Source organism: Crocuta crocuta, unplaced genomic scaffold (assembly GCF_008692635.1).
Source record: "Crocuta crocuta isolate KB4526 unplaced genomic scaffold, BGI_CrCroc_1.0 scaffold31, whole genome shotgun sequence".
NCBI lineage: Eukaryota > Metazoa > Chordata > Mammalia > Carnivora > Hyaenidae > Crocuta > Crocuta crocuta.
The window spans coordinates 14,035,632-14,050,459 of NW_027528362.1; positions in this window are offsets into that span (position 1 = coordinate 14,035,632).

Consider the following 14,828-nt stretch of genomic DNA (forward strand, 5'->3'; position numbering starts at 1 on the left):
GCACACTGTCCGTGCAGTGACACACGCTCCCGACCACCCGTGAGAAATACACCTCCCGCCTCTGTGTTTGGTAACCTCCTATCAAGGCCGGAAGAAACCAGGTTTTTGGAAAGTTTATAAACTGAGCTGGAGACAAATTGGTAACGTCGAATGTGTCTTTTCCAGGAGGCGCGACGACACGTAACCTCTTGAACCTGAGCGTGTTAAGGGCACCGTGCAACCGCGGCCGGTGCCGCTTCCGAGTGTCTTCGGAGGCTCCATTATGTCTCCAGGCGTCTGACTTCCTGCTTCAACCCCGAGCTCCGCGAGCGATAAAAGGTTTGTCCTCTGACAGCCTCACGGCGTTAACAGAAGCTGCACTTTGCGCCGTAATGGGGACCATCTACTCGAAATCAAGAGCGTTTTCCCCCGTGCGTTGACATGTGGCTTCAGGCTCCGGGTTTCTGCATGTTAATGTCGAGATATTGCAAAAACACTATAGACCCAAATTATATACCTCTGCACACAACAACCCAGCAAGCGCGGAGTGTGTGATAGCTAACGGGTACGGAGAAAATTTCCAGAAAAGGTGACAGCCTTTGTTCCTGTTCCAAGGAGCTGCCTTGCTGTCGGAAGGAGGAGGGAAACCGAATGTCGGGATCCGGAAGCCCCCGAAACCTCAGAGAGCACAGGCAATTTAACACGGCAACGCGGGCGCATCCGTGGGCCGGGGCGGATGCCACGTGGGCGGGACAGCAGCAGCTCACCGGGTGGCGGGGAGGGAGGTCCTGACGGGCTGCTTCTGAGAAGGGCCTGAGCTGCGGGCACCTTGCAGTGCGTGAAGGGCTGGCGGGGCCCAGGGCCCGGGCCTGACTTTGCCCCCCACTCCTGTGACGCCCACACGAGCCGAGGGCTGGCCTGGATGCCCCACCAGAGACAGACACTGCGACGTGGCTGTTCTGACCTTACCAGCAGCCCGAAATCGAGTCAGTGGCCGCAAGCCGAATTCTGGAAAAAAATACACCTTGAAAATAATGGAAAAAAAAAGTTTAAATGAAATCAACTAGAGAGGGAAACCTGGGTGTGGCTCACGTGTAGGTGCTGGTCTGGAGGTGCCGGGTGTGCCCTGGGCGTGCGTGTGCGGTGCTGAGCTCCACAGCACACGAGTGGATGCTGAAGGCCTGCTCTGAAGAAGTGACGGATTTCTTCGCTGGTCCCTGCAAGCCGACAGGTGACCAGGGGCACGTGCGGGCGGGGCTCCGGCGGACCNGGTGCGGGGAGCAGCGGTAACCCTGCGCCCAGCCGATGGCCACCGACCATTCAGACTCGGCCCCTTTGCCCAGCACGGCGTGACCTCGGCCAGGATGCAGACCCCAGCTCCTTCGTGGCCCGGCCCCAGGGACCACGGCTGGCCCACATCGTGCTTCTGCACGTGGACAGGTCAGTGTAGTGCGTGCCGCGCAAAGGCAGGTCTGGGGACAGACCCACGACAGGCAGGTCGATGAGCCTCCGCCCTCCGTCGCCACCGCTGGAAAAGTTGCCGCGGGTGACCCCACGGCCCTACGAGTTTCAGGCGTCTGAAGGCGCGGGCCGGTGTCCCAGGCCCCCTGGACTGGTAGGCGGCCCACCTCGGACGGCTCTCCGGGACACGTAGACGTCTCACGGCCACCTGTCCCCTGCCCACCCCCCGGGACAGTCCTGCCTGCCCCCGGAGGCCCAGAGGAAGGAGGGCCGCCTGGAAAACTAGCTCTGTTTCCTTTGTTCTGTGCAGAGGAAATAAAAAACCGTCCAAAGCAGGACTTCTGCGGTAAGCTCTCCAGGCTTAGTGACCCTGAGCCCCTGGACCAGAGTGCGGTTCCAGCTCCACCGGCCTGTGACCGGCTGCTCGTCAACCCTGAGGAAGTGCGCAGCTGATCCAAGACCCCCCCACCTCTCCAACCCCCACACCCCGTCCCGGCTCGCTCCTTGGAACAGACCAGTGATCGCTCGTCTGCACAGCAGAGGCACCCTCTCTGAAGAAAGCACGCGGTTCAGGCGGGCGCCCGGCAGACACCTGAGATCGACCGAAAATCAGGAGGCGCTTTGTCATGTCCTTACTAGAATCTTCTGAGACGGTACATGAGCCTCTATATTTTAGGACCTTCCAAAAGACGTGTTCAAACCTCCATCCCAGAGACAGTGCCGTTTCTTTCTTGTAAATGTGGGAACACAGGGAAAGGCCCCTCGGCAGAATCCAAGGAACAAACACAGCCATTTCCCCGATCTTCCCGTGTTCTCCTGATTACCTATGTTATTTTATTTTGACGGGAAGTAAGAAGACAGAGGGAGTTGGCTAACTTATTAAAGGTTTTAAATCACTTTTGAAGTCTGGGATTTTCAAGGGGAAGGTTTGGGGCTCTTTCAGGTGGGAGGTTAGGAAAATATGAAAGGAATATCTCATTTCTTTACTTGAAAATTGGGTTTCTTTTCACCGAATTCAGAATCCCAGAATGGCTCCAAGCAGAGTCACCTGAACCCCAAGAACGGAGTGGTGACGGGGAATGGTAAACCCAAGGCACTTATGCACGCGTGCAGTCGGCAGTCTGCCATTAGGGGCGTTGTTTGGTTTCAGTGCCATCCTGTGTCAGCAGGACGCGAGGTGCAGGCCCAGGAGGGACCCGTGGGATTACCTCTACGTGGGAGTGCATCTGTTTACCTTGAACAGGCTTGAACACACGCTCTCCCCAGGAAGCCATCCCCCCAAAGAAGCCAAGTCAGGGGCACCTGGGGAGCTCAGTCGGTTGAGCACCTGACTTGATTTTGACTCAGGTCATGGTCTCATGGTTCGTAGGTTCGAGCCCCTGAGTCGGGCTCCGTGCTGACAGCACAGAGCCTGCTTGGGATTCTCTCTCTCCCTCTCTCTCAAAATAAAAACATAAACATTAAAAATACATATTTTTAAAAAGCCAATCCAGGGGTGCCTGGGAGGCTCGGGTTCTATCCCTGCGTCCGGCTCTGTGCTGACAGCTCGGAGCCCAGAGCCTGCTTCGGATTCCGTGTCTTCTCTCTCTGCCCCTCCCACATTCACACTCTGTGTGTGTGTGTCTCTCTCTGTCTCTCAAAAATAAATAAACATTAAAAAATTAATGTTTAAAAAAATAAAATAAAAATTTTAAAAGCCAATCCAAATACGTAACTGGGGCATCATTTGGTCTTTACATTTTGCGAGTGTGACGGGATCAGGGCTTCCTCGGAGGGAAGTGGCGATCTGCGTGCATCAGCTCACTCCTGCCCGTCTCGGATTCCCCACAAGCGCGGAAAGCTCTGCCCCAAGAGGAGGAATCAGATGGTTTGCTGGGCGCGCTTTGGCCGCAGGCGTGTGCGCGGTGATGCGAGGGCCTCCTTGGGCCTGGAGCCTGCGGCCCGTGGCCGCCGGGACACAGCGGACGCCTCACGGAGGAGGAGCTCGCAGTCTCCACGGCAGGCCCCAGGTCCCGGCGGCCGCAGGCCCCCGGGCCCCCAGGGGCCGGGGATTGAGTGAGCTCGGGGGGGACCCGGCCGGTTTGCCCTGGTATCTTAGCCAACAAGCCGCCTCGTCCAGGGGACGATGTCCATTGGGTAAATTGTTTTTTTCTGACATTTTCCTCAAAAGTAGTATCAGTGCAAAGCAACGTGAGCAATGGAGGTGATTTCCCACCTGCAACTGAGATCAGCAGTCCGTCCCCCTCCCAGTGCGGCCACTGCGGCCAAGTGGAATCTGGGTCCTCCTGTGCTGGGGACCCCTGCCTGCGCAGCGGCCGGACGACCCGCAGAACGGGGGCGGGGAGGAGGGGCGCACACGGTGCTGGGCGCCCGCCGGCTGGACGAGAAACCGCGTCCCTGTCGCGCGCCCAACAGACCCCAANCCCGCCACCAGCCCAGCCCCCGGGGGTGCCGGGCGGGGCTCGGAACGGAGGCTGCCTTCGCCAGAGGGCCTCGCTGCGCACACCCTGACTGAGTTGCTGGCTTCCCAGGACACAAGAGGGGAAAGTTAGGAAATGTGTTGTCCCTAAAGGAAAGGTATCGAGGCTGGTATTTGGCTTTCCAACTGCGACACTAAATGCAAAACAGCAAGAAAGCAATGTTCCTCGGGCTCTAAGGCGGAAGGACTGGCACTTACAGGGTTGTTCATTCACGGACCGAACGTCAGGACAAGCAAGCTACATCTGGGTGAGCAGCGTCCCAAAACTGTGAACGTCTTCCCAAAGAATTCCCCAAGGAGGCACGCCATGCAAGTGAAAAGTGAATCACAGTGAAGAGCTTAAGGGGCGCCTAGGGGCTCAGTTGGTTCAGCGTCTAACTTCGGCTCAGGTCATGATCTCGCGGTTCGTGGGTTCGAGCCCCGCGTCGGGCTCTGTGCTGACAGCTCGGAGCCTGGAGCTGCTTCAGATTCTGAGTCTCCCTCTCTCTCTGCCCCTCCCCCGCTCATGCTCTGTCTCCCTCTCTCTCTGTCTCTCAAAAATAAATGAAACATTTAAAAAAATTGTAAAGAGCTTAACATAAAACATAGAGAAATGTGACACTGGACAAACAGTGTCACATGAGTCAAGTCTACCAGTGATGGGGTCACAGAGCTCCCTGTAGGGGGCAAGCACATTCTGAGCACCCCAGGACATTTGCTCCGGGTTTGAACTCTGGGGGCTGGAGGCAAACCTGGCCTCTGTTTCTCCATTTTGACCAGAAGTGGAATCCAACAACCTCTTCTTATAAATTGAATTTTCTAAATGTCACTGGTATACAGATCCAATTTGGTTTTTAATATTGATAAATATTACTAAACATTTACAGATGTCATGGAGTCTAAAAACTGTTCTGATTATTGGGGGGGGTGATATGTATCTAAAATGTCATCGAAATGACAGTTTTGGTTTTTTTCTTTTTATCACTAATACCTTTTACATTGTCTTATCCTTTATGCTGATTCAATGTTGACTAAGAATAATGATGGCCTCCATTCCAGACTTAGTCTTGATTCTATAAGAAAAATCTTTAATGTTTATTTATTTTTGTAAGAGAGAGAGGGAGACAGGGTGCAGGTGGGGGAGGGGCAGGGAGACGGAGACACAGGATCCGAAGCTGCTCCAGGCTCCAAGCCGGCAGCACAGAGCCCGATGTGGGGCTCGAACCCACGAACCGTGAGATCCTGACCTGAGCTGAAGTCGGACGTTTGACCGGCCGAACCCTCCGGGCGCCCCTACAAGAAAAATGTTTTAATGTTTTACTATTGACAACGAGATCTGCTATAGCTTGGGAGATTTTTTTCTTTTTGTCAGTTTTACTGAGATTTATCGACTCAAGGACACTTTCTTCCATTCCCACTTAACACATTTGGGGAGATGCGTACTGACTCTTACCAAATGCTTTTGAGTGTTGAGAACACCGCACACACGTTCTCTCCAGGGCCTGCTCGCTCCGGTGCGGGGCTGCGGCGCAGCTGTGACATGCACAGGGCTTCTGTTTCCACGCGCACCGAAGTATCTATGCGATCTTAGCATCCAATCGCTCCCAACTTGATGTCCTCGTCACACGAATGCCACTGGATCTTCCGCTTCTCGGCCACACGCCGACATTCTTCACGCACCGAAGGAGCAGCGGAGAGAGGGAAAAGGGAGAGGAGGAGGTGGGAGCTGGGGGCCCCAGAGGAAGGAGAGGCCCGCCACCCGCGGGAGCAAGGGAAGGCAGACGGCGGCCCAGCCCTCTGTGGGGGGAAGGCAGAGGAGCGGGGGGTGTCCAGGGCGCCTCGGAGGGACACCCGCCCTGGGCTGCCGCCCCTGGGCACCGAGAACTTGTGTGCAGAAGTCAATCGAGGCTCAGTCTCCGCGAGCTCTCAGCGAAAAGCCCAGGCCCCGTGAGATAACAGACACGCGCTCTCAGCACATCGGCGCCAGCTCGGGGCACCAACAAGTGTAAATGCGGAGGCAAGGCTGCGTGCGGCGGCGGGTTCTCGGGGCCCCTCGCGGGGCGTCCGGGGAGTCCTCGGTGCTCTGGCCTGGTCCAGATTCCTTATCTGCTCTGTGCAGGCCCCGCTGATGCGCCGTCTCCACACTAATCTCGCCTAAGCTGTTGTGTGCGGGGTGCTGCCTCCCGTGTCAGGGGCCTCGCTGCTATATCTGCAGAAAATTCTTGGCCTCCCTGCGCAATCACCCCAAGTGCACACGACGCAGCTCGTCTCTATCGATGACTAAAGAGGCTTTCCTCCCGGCCATCGGCCTCGTGGAGCACAGCCCCCCGCGCTGAATCGGGCGGCCCCACGGCTCCTCCTCTCCCGGGTCCTCTCTGGCTCCTGGTCAGAGGTCGATGCGTGATGACGAGAAAAATCATAATAGTAAGTGAACATTTATCTAATCTCATCATGTGCCGGAGCCCACGCTGAGAACGGGGTATCCGTAATCACACGTGGCCGAGGCCTTCTGAGACCTGGTGTCACAGACGGGGACACTCCCCGGAGCTGGCCGCCGACACGGTTCGCTTGCACAAAGCACCGCCCGGCACGCACGGTCCCCCGAGCTGGCTCACACCTGCCACCATTGGAAGGGGCGAGGGCGACCACGTGGCCGTAGGACTGGCCGGCACCCCCGGGGAGGGTCGCACGGGATCAATGGCGAGCCCTGGCCGCAGGCGCCTGACGTTACCCCTCTGGGGTTCACTTCTAGGTGGGCTGGGGGGCAGCTTGCTGGGGTGGAGCCACGTTCTTCCGACGGCCCAGCCCAGGAGGGCGGACCACGGAGGGGGCGCAGGGAGGGGCCGTCGTGACCTGGAAGATGACCCGGACGCTGGGTCTTCCCAGCCCTTCCGGCACCGGAGGCCCCGCAGACAAGGCTGGTGAGAACCAGAAGAAGAAACGTTTCCCTCGCAAGTGGGTCCACGGAGCCGTCTATGCAGATTGACATGACCGACCGTCCTCTGTGCCGTCTACACCAGCAACTGCCGGGCCCCTCCCAGCGCCAGCGCTGGCTGGTCCACGGCAAGCCCGCCCCCCCCCAGCGCGGGGTCCAGGCGGGGTTAGCAGGTCTCTTAGGTGTGTGACTTTCCCGGGTGGCCAGCGGTCCACACCGTCCCTCAACGTCCACCCAAACTCCTGCATCTAACGGCCACTCCCCCACACCCCCATCAGTGCCGAATTCGGCTTTAGTGCCGAATGACCCCCCAATGTCTGGGGGAACCACGGTCTATCATCCGTCACCCACGAAGGGCGTCCTGGCTGCTCCCAAGTGGTCAGGCCAGCCCTCGGCCGCGCTGGAGAGGACGCCGGGGAGCTTCCAGGGGACACCCCCGCGGAAAGTCACAGTCTGCCCCGTGTGCCCGGTGCACCTCCCTCCTACACAGAAAACACACCCAGCACCTTCCTAGACCCACTGCAACTTCAGCACCAAGCCCAGCACCTGTCACCCGAGCCAGGCCCCAGTCCCCAGGAGAGTCCTGAAGTACAGCTCCCGGCGCACAGCTCCGGATCTGAAGACCACACTTGCAGGACGGCCCGGCGCGGGCGGCGCAGCGGATGGAGCACAGCTGCTCTGGGTCCCCAGCTAGTCCGGGTACATATGGAACAGAACGTATGGGGCAGAGTCCTTCCCTGTGCTTGTTTTGCGTAAGTTTGTCTAGTTTTCTAACCCACTGTGTTAAAGGACTTTCTTTTCCCCGCTGAATCGCCCTCGCCCCTTTGTCAAAAACCAGAATAGATGAACTGATCTAAGCGTCCGGTCTTTCACGGAACCACTCCGTCCCCATCGCTGCAGCTTTCCAGCGAATCTCAAAACCAGGCTGTGTGAACTCCAGCTCTGCTCTCTCAAAATTGTTTTGGATATTCCCATTCCTTTGTCCTTCCATAGAAATCTTAGAATCAGCTTGTCAATATTTGAAGCTATCCGTCTCTGTATCTGTCATCTATCATCCATTAATCATTTACTGATCTATCAATCAATCCATCAACTGATCATCTATCGATCTATCGGCAATCATCTATCGATCTACCATCTATTGATCTACGAATCTCAATTTGGGCAAAATTGGCATTTTGACAATACTGAGCCCTCCAATCCAGGAACACAATAGAGCCCCCGCTCGTTTAGTCATCTTTGATCTCATTCATCAGCACTGAGGGGTTTTAAGCACGCATGTCCTGCACATTCTTTGGCTGTAGGTATACCTAAATGTTCTTCTCTTTTTGGGGTGCAATCAAAATTGTTCTTTTCAAGCCTGAAAAGTGGGTTCCCCGCGCACTCTCCAGTTTGCAGGGACCTGTTCACAGATGTGTTGCCAAAAACGCAAAGGTGTTGCTGCTGGGCGCAAACGCTGGTCCACACGTGGACACCCTCCCGGGTCCACACGTGGACACCCTCCCGGAGCAGCCGGAGGAGGAGGAAGAAAGGAAGAGGCGCGTCCTAGAACAGCAGAGCTGTCTCCCTCGTACTCTGTCCCGAGTCCCCATCGTCACCAGCGACAGGTCACCACAGGGGCGAACTCCGTCTGGGCCGGCAAAGGGGTCCAATGCCAGGATGACCGGTTACAAACTCAAATGTGCAACTGCCACGGGATATTTAAGTTCTCTGATTTTCTTGGGTCACTTTTGGTCATTTGTGTCTATGAAAAATATGTCCATTTCATCCAGTTGTTGAGTTTTCTTGGCTTAGAATTGTGCATGATATTTATCCATTACCTTTTCCTTATCTGATCTATAGAGATTTCTTTCTTTTGTTCTTGGGATTGGTCACTTGAGTCTCTGTTTTTTAAAAATTATTATTACTGGGGTGTCTGTCTGGGTGGCTCAGTCGGTTAAGTGCCCGACTCTTGATTTTGGCTCATGATCTCATGGTTCATGAGTTCGAGCCTCACACTGGGCTCCATGCTGACAGCACGGAGCCTGCTTGGGATTCTCTCCCTCCTCCTCTCTCTGCCCCTCTCCCCCCTCAAAAATAAATAAAATAAACTTTAAAAAATTATTATTACTGACTAGTCTAACTACAAGCTCATACTTTCATTTTTTTCCCCTAAAGAACTAGTTTTTGCCTTCAATGTTTCCTATTGTTTATATATTTTCTATTTCACTGATTTCTGCTCCTTTTTAAATCATCTTTTCCTTCTATTCACTTTTAGTTGAATTTGCTTGTTTTTTTTTTTTTTTTTACTTATGTCTCAAGTTGTTAACTCAGATCACTGGATGTAGGTATGTCTTCTTCTCTAATATATGAATTTAATTCTATAAATTTCCCTCAATGTCCTGTTTTAGCTGCATCCCATAAGTACTGGTATGCTGTACTTTCACTGCAATTCAGCTAGAAATATTTCTGAATTTCCTTTATGCTTTAAACTATGATGTGTTAGTAGTGTGTTGTGTAATTTCCAAACACTTGAGGAATACCCTGGTTATATTTCTGAGATAGACTTCTACCTTAATTTTATTGTGATATTTTTTTCAGGCCACGTTCAGACATTTGATCTGACTCACAAGGACTTAAATAAAATACAACCTCTGTATAATTTGAATCGTAAATCTGCTGAGGCTTGCTTTAGGCTCCGGTGTACGGACTCTAGAATAGCATATGTCCTTGAAAATAACTGGCAGTCCACCGCCGTCGGGTGTGATGTTCACGAAGTATCTGCAAACTCAAGAAGGCTGTCGTGTTGTTTAGATCTTTTGTTGCTGTCGACTTCTGTCAGTTCTTCTGTAAATTGCTGCACGGGTTTTTAAATGTTTTTTTTTTTTTTTATTTCTAGGAGAGAGAGAGAGAGAGAGACAGCGTGAGCAGGGGAGGGTCAGAGAGCGAGCGANCCGTGTTCAAGTCCAACTGAGAACCTCTTCTCTCTGTGCGGAGCGCTGGCTACGCTGACAGCTGGTGTCACTTGACATGGCCGCCTGGGCGTCACCATCCGGTCAGTGGTTTCCTAACTGTCCCTCCTGGATTTGTGTTATTGTTTCTTCCTCCTTCCACGCCTTCTTTGGATTATTTAAACGGTTCTCATGGGGACTTCAGTGAGGCTGTAAGTCATCTGGGTCACCCAGGAAATATCAGGTGACCTTGAATAGCTCATCTCTGCCAGTGCCTGGAAGGAAGAAAACGAACTTCTCTCTGGAGGAGGACGACAATGAACTAGGCCTCAGTTTATTTCTGCAAATGCCTACATGTACACACACGCACATGCACACACACAGACACACACACTTGAAAAGTGTATGCTGATCGGTGTCAGCGGCAGCAGTGGTAATAATACAGAACAGTGGCACCGGTACCGACAGCATTAAGCCAGGTGACGCACGGCATTTCTTTCTGACTTTTGCTCTTCAGTGTGGGATTTAGTAAAAAGACAATGTTTAAATGCTGAGTTAATTTTGAATATCTAAATTTGAATTTGAATTCTGTGATGTAACAGTTGCATAAACTAGGGTACCCTGATACTGTCTGGGCCTCAGTTTCCTTGTCTATAGAATAAAGCCCTCAGACAACACGATCTGTAATCTCTCTCCCACCTCTCACCTTCTGTAGAAGGAAACTGGACAAATATTTCTATTCGAAATGAAAACACAGAGTCGGCGGATCTGAGGCCTGCCCGAGTCAGGGCCCGTGTGCCCCAGCCGTAAACGCAGGCAGGAGTGCGCGGACGCGGAGAAGAGGGCCGCTGAGGCTGCAGGCGGAGCTCGGGGCAAAGCACACAGTCAGCCTGGACAAGCAGCCGCCCAGACACCACGTCCGCTCCGACCCTCCCCCAGGTTCAAAGTCAAGCCCCACACGGCGGCATCCGCTGGGGCCGCCAGAGCTGCGCCAGGGACCTGGGCTGCATGAGTGTACAGGAGGGGACAGGCGGTTTCCTGGTGTCTGACGAGCAAAGGCCCTGAAGAGACAGGGGTGGGGGCTGGAGGGGGCTCCATAGGCCTCAGTTCTACCTGCCTCGAGCCCCCGTCTTCCGTGGTCGGGCCCGCAGGAAGCACGCACAGACTCGGGCCCTCCCCAGAAAGCGAGTGCAGAGAACAGAAGCCTCACTTCTCGTGCTCAGGACAACATCCTCAACCGGCCACCCAGTCGGCAACCCGGAGGGACCCCCATGAAAACCTCCAGAGGGACGAGGCTTCAAGCAAGCGCGGGCCATTTGGTGGACAGAGCCCGTGGCTCCCGCGGCCCCCGTGGGTCAGCTCTGCTGGTGTGGCAGGGCAAGGAAAAGATGGAAATCTGTAAAAATGGAACTTTCCCTCAGGCGGCCCCCCGCCGCCCCGCACCCCACCTCAGGAGCCAGGGCCCCGCCAGCTCTCAGCCAGAGCAGGGGTGTCTCCCAGATTGGCCCCCGGGCCTGCAGGCAGGCGTGCGGCCCACTCAGCCCTGCCTTGGAGTTGCACCTCGCACAGGGCCACCCGGGGACACCACAGGGATGCGGTGTGTGGAGCGCCGGGGTCCTCGCTCCCGGGAGCCACGCGGAGTGGACAGCCTGGGGTGGCGGGGTCCCGCGGGCAGAGCCTCGGCTCCCCCACCCAAGGGAGCAGCCCCCCACCCAGGGAAGGCTGGAGGAGGGGAGCCGCCGAGAGGGACTGGAAAACAAAGGTAAAGTTAACACAGTGTAATGATAGTGCAATTCCCAAACATTATGGAAGAGGCAGCCTCTAGACAAATATTTTTGAATTTCTAATGGAAAAATAACATTTCTTTTATTTATTTTTTATGTATTTTTGAGTGTTAACAAATAGTTGTGGTGATAATTAGCATCTTTGTACATTTATTGAGAACCAGCACTGCGTCTGTATATTCACAGCGAAGTGCCTTCGCCACAGATAATAGCACCATCGCGTGCCTGCGAATTGACAGTCTTCTCTAAACACAGACTGGAAATTCGGCAATTATCACTACAGCTGTTTGTTAAAATTTGACAATAGATAAATAATGACTAGAAATCAATCTTTTCATTAAAATTCAAGAAACAAAAATATCTAAAGGAATTTTATTATTCCTTTAACAAGCCCAGGCCGGTCTGGAGGAAAGTCGTACACGTACACTCTGTAGCCCCGCGCGCCGTTTCTTCCCGCAGATGTGCGTCCGGCCGGAGNCACCCATCCGCACACCCACCCACTCACCCATCTGCACACCTACGCCCTCTCACACACATCCGCACACCCACCCACTCACCCATCTGCACACCTACGCCCTCTCACACACACTGCACACCCACCCACTCACCCATCTGCACACCTACGCCCTCTCACACACACTGCACACCCACCCACTCACCCATCCGCATACCTACACCCACCCATACATCTGCACACCCACCCACTCACAAATCTGCACACCCACACACACTCACATGTATGCACACTCATATCCACATACTCGTGCATCCACATACCTCCATGCACATGTTCGTACACTCATGCCTGCACACTCACATCACAGACACACATCTGTACACACTCGCAACCCAAATACACTCACACATTCACACACACACACACGTGGTGCCGAGCCAAAGTGTTCACATGGCTTATTCTCTCCACTGACTCAGCCACCAAATGTGCTGTTGCCCCTCAGCCCCTCCTCCCGACAACAAACAAACAAACCGCTCTGTGCCCTGGGTGTTAATTCACTGCAGACACGGCGTCGGAGTCTCTGAGGCTCATGTGCTGCGGGCTTTTGTCACAAACAAAAGGCAGGCCGCACAGGCGTCCGACGAGCCCGTCCCTTCCCGCGGGGGAGGACCGAGCCCAGCTTGGCACCAGGTGCGGACACGAGGCGTCTGTGACAGCTTGGCCTTGCTGTCACCGGAACAGAGAGGGTGACGGTCAGCCCGCTGCAGAGTGAACAGCGGCCAACAGAGATTCCCTGCGGGGGCTCCTGCCTGCCGTCCCGCTTGCAGGGAGGAGGGGGGCAGAGAGGAGAGGTGACTCCACGTCCGTCTCCACCCAGGGATGCGGGGCCGACGGGAGCCCTGCTCTGCCCTGATTTCTGTCGTCCCTTCCTCATTTTCACAGTACCGGCCCTGCGGGTGCACGCACCCCTCCCTCCCCTGCAGGTGCACACACCCTTCCTCCCCTGCGGGTGCACACACCCCTCCTCCCCTGCGGGCGGGGCGGTAACCCTGCGGGTGCACGCACCCCTCCCTCCCCTGCGGGTGCACGCACCCCTCCTCCCCTGCGGGCGGGGCGGTAACCCTGCGGGTGCACGCACCCCTCCCTCCCCTGCGGATGCACACACCCCTCCTCCCCTGCGGGCCGGGCGGTAACGCAGTTACTCACGATGCAAGAACAGGACAGCCACCCTCACAGAAGCCCACACAGCTCGCAGATCTTCAGTTTCAAACTTTCCTTAAAAAGATAAATATAGTATTTTCAATTTTGAGCAGAGACGATTTCTTTCTCTCTCTTCCCTTCCATCCTTCTTGAACCGGGGCGGGGGGGAGGGGCTACCTCGCACAAGGAACAGAGCAGTTTTCTAGAAGCTATAACAGCACAGCCAGATGTGTCTGGAGGCGGCATCCGTCTCCCCAGCACTGCATGAGGTGCCCTCACCACCCACTGTGACCGTGGCCTCCGTCAGGTCCCCGCCTGCAGGGCCCCCACTGACACACCTCAGCGGGGTCTGTGCCGTGAGCCGGCGGCCCCCAGGCTGCGGCCCTGAGGGTGGAGCAGAGTTGGGGGGGGGGCTTCCTGACATGACGGCCGGGGGGCGAGGCAGCCGGGTGCCGGGAACACACGCAGGCCAGCCCCAGGCTGTCTGTCTCAAGAATGAATCCTGTTTGGGTCGAGTGTGGTCACAGGCGAGGGGAAAGGAAGGCCTCGACCTTATCACGGTGAAAGCTTCCACACCAGGACGTGACAGGGACGGACCTCCTGTGCTTGCTTGTTGGGTACACACACTGGTTCAATAGTCCACGGACCATCTTTTCTGCCCGAGGCTGGACGCGGGAAGCGTGTGACAGGGACGGCCCGTCCTCAGTGGTCATTCAACACCGCCCCTGGGTTTGCACCCCAGCTCTGCCCCCTGATAGCCCCGAGGTCTCAATTCCTGCACTGTGGGACTTTGAACGTAAGTGACAGTAACGCAGTTCAAACTGGCTTAAGAAAGAAGTGGAATGTGCTGGCTCACGTCCCTGCCAAGCCCAGCAGCAGGCATGGCTGGATCAGGGTGTTCAAACAATGAGGACTGGGCAGTGTCATATGTGTGTGTTGCTCAGAGGGCAAGCCCTCTGAGAGGGACGAGGGTCACCAGCATCTCCAAGGTTCAAAGTCCTCCGCTTACCAGTCCTCACTCTTGAACGGCCGGACAGAAAGCCCGTGCTGCGTGTACGTGACCAGACATGAAGACAGAGAGCGGGCAGGAGACGGACGGGGCAGATCAGGCCGGATGTGATGTGGGGACCCCGGTGGTCTGGGGCTCACGACTTCTCTTGCAAGTTTCCAGGGAGGCCGAAGTTCCCATTCGAGCCGCCATCTCCTTACGGCTCTGCGGCGCGGCCCCGGGGCTGCGGGGTCCTGCTGGCCTCCCGCCCGCGTGGAGCCGGCGTGGGGTCACCCTCAGCAGCCCGCAAGGCCGGCGGGGGAGGGGGGACTCCCCACATGCAGACAGGGCGCCCCAGCCCGAGTGAGGGGTGTGGATGCTGGAGACTCGTCCCCTGGAGATTCCAGCCGGTGGCCGCCCTTCTGTCCCTTCCCCCGTCCTGCCCGAAGCAGAAGCCATCAGTCCCTGCTTCTCAGAAGCCCAAATCCCTGCAATTCCAACCCAAACAGTCATGGGATTAACCAAGATCTGCGATTCTAACACTCGTCCCCCGGCGGTGAAGGGGCCTTACCATGGAGGGAGGTGTGATCCATTAGGAAAACGCAGTTGTGTCTTTTTGAAGAAAATCGCCTCCTC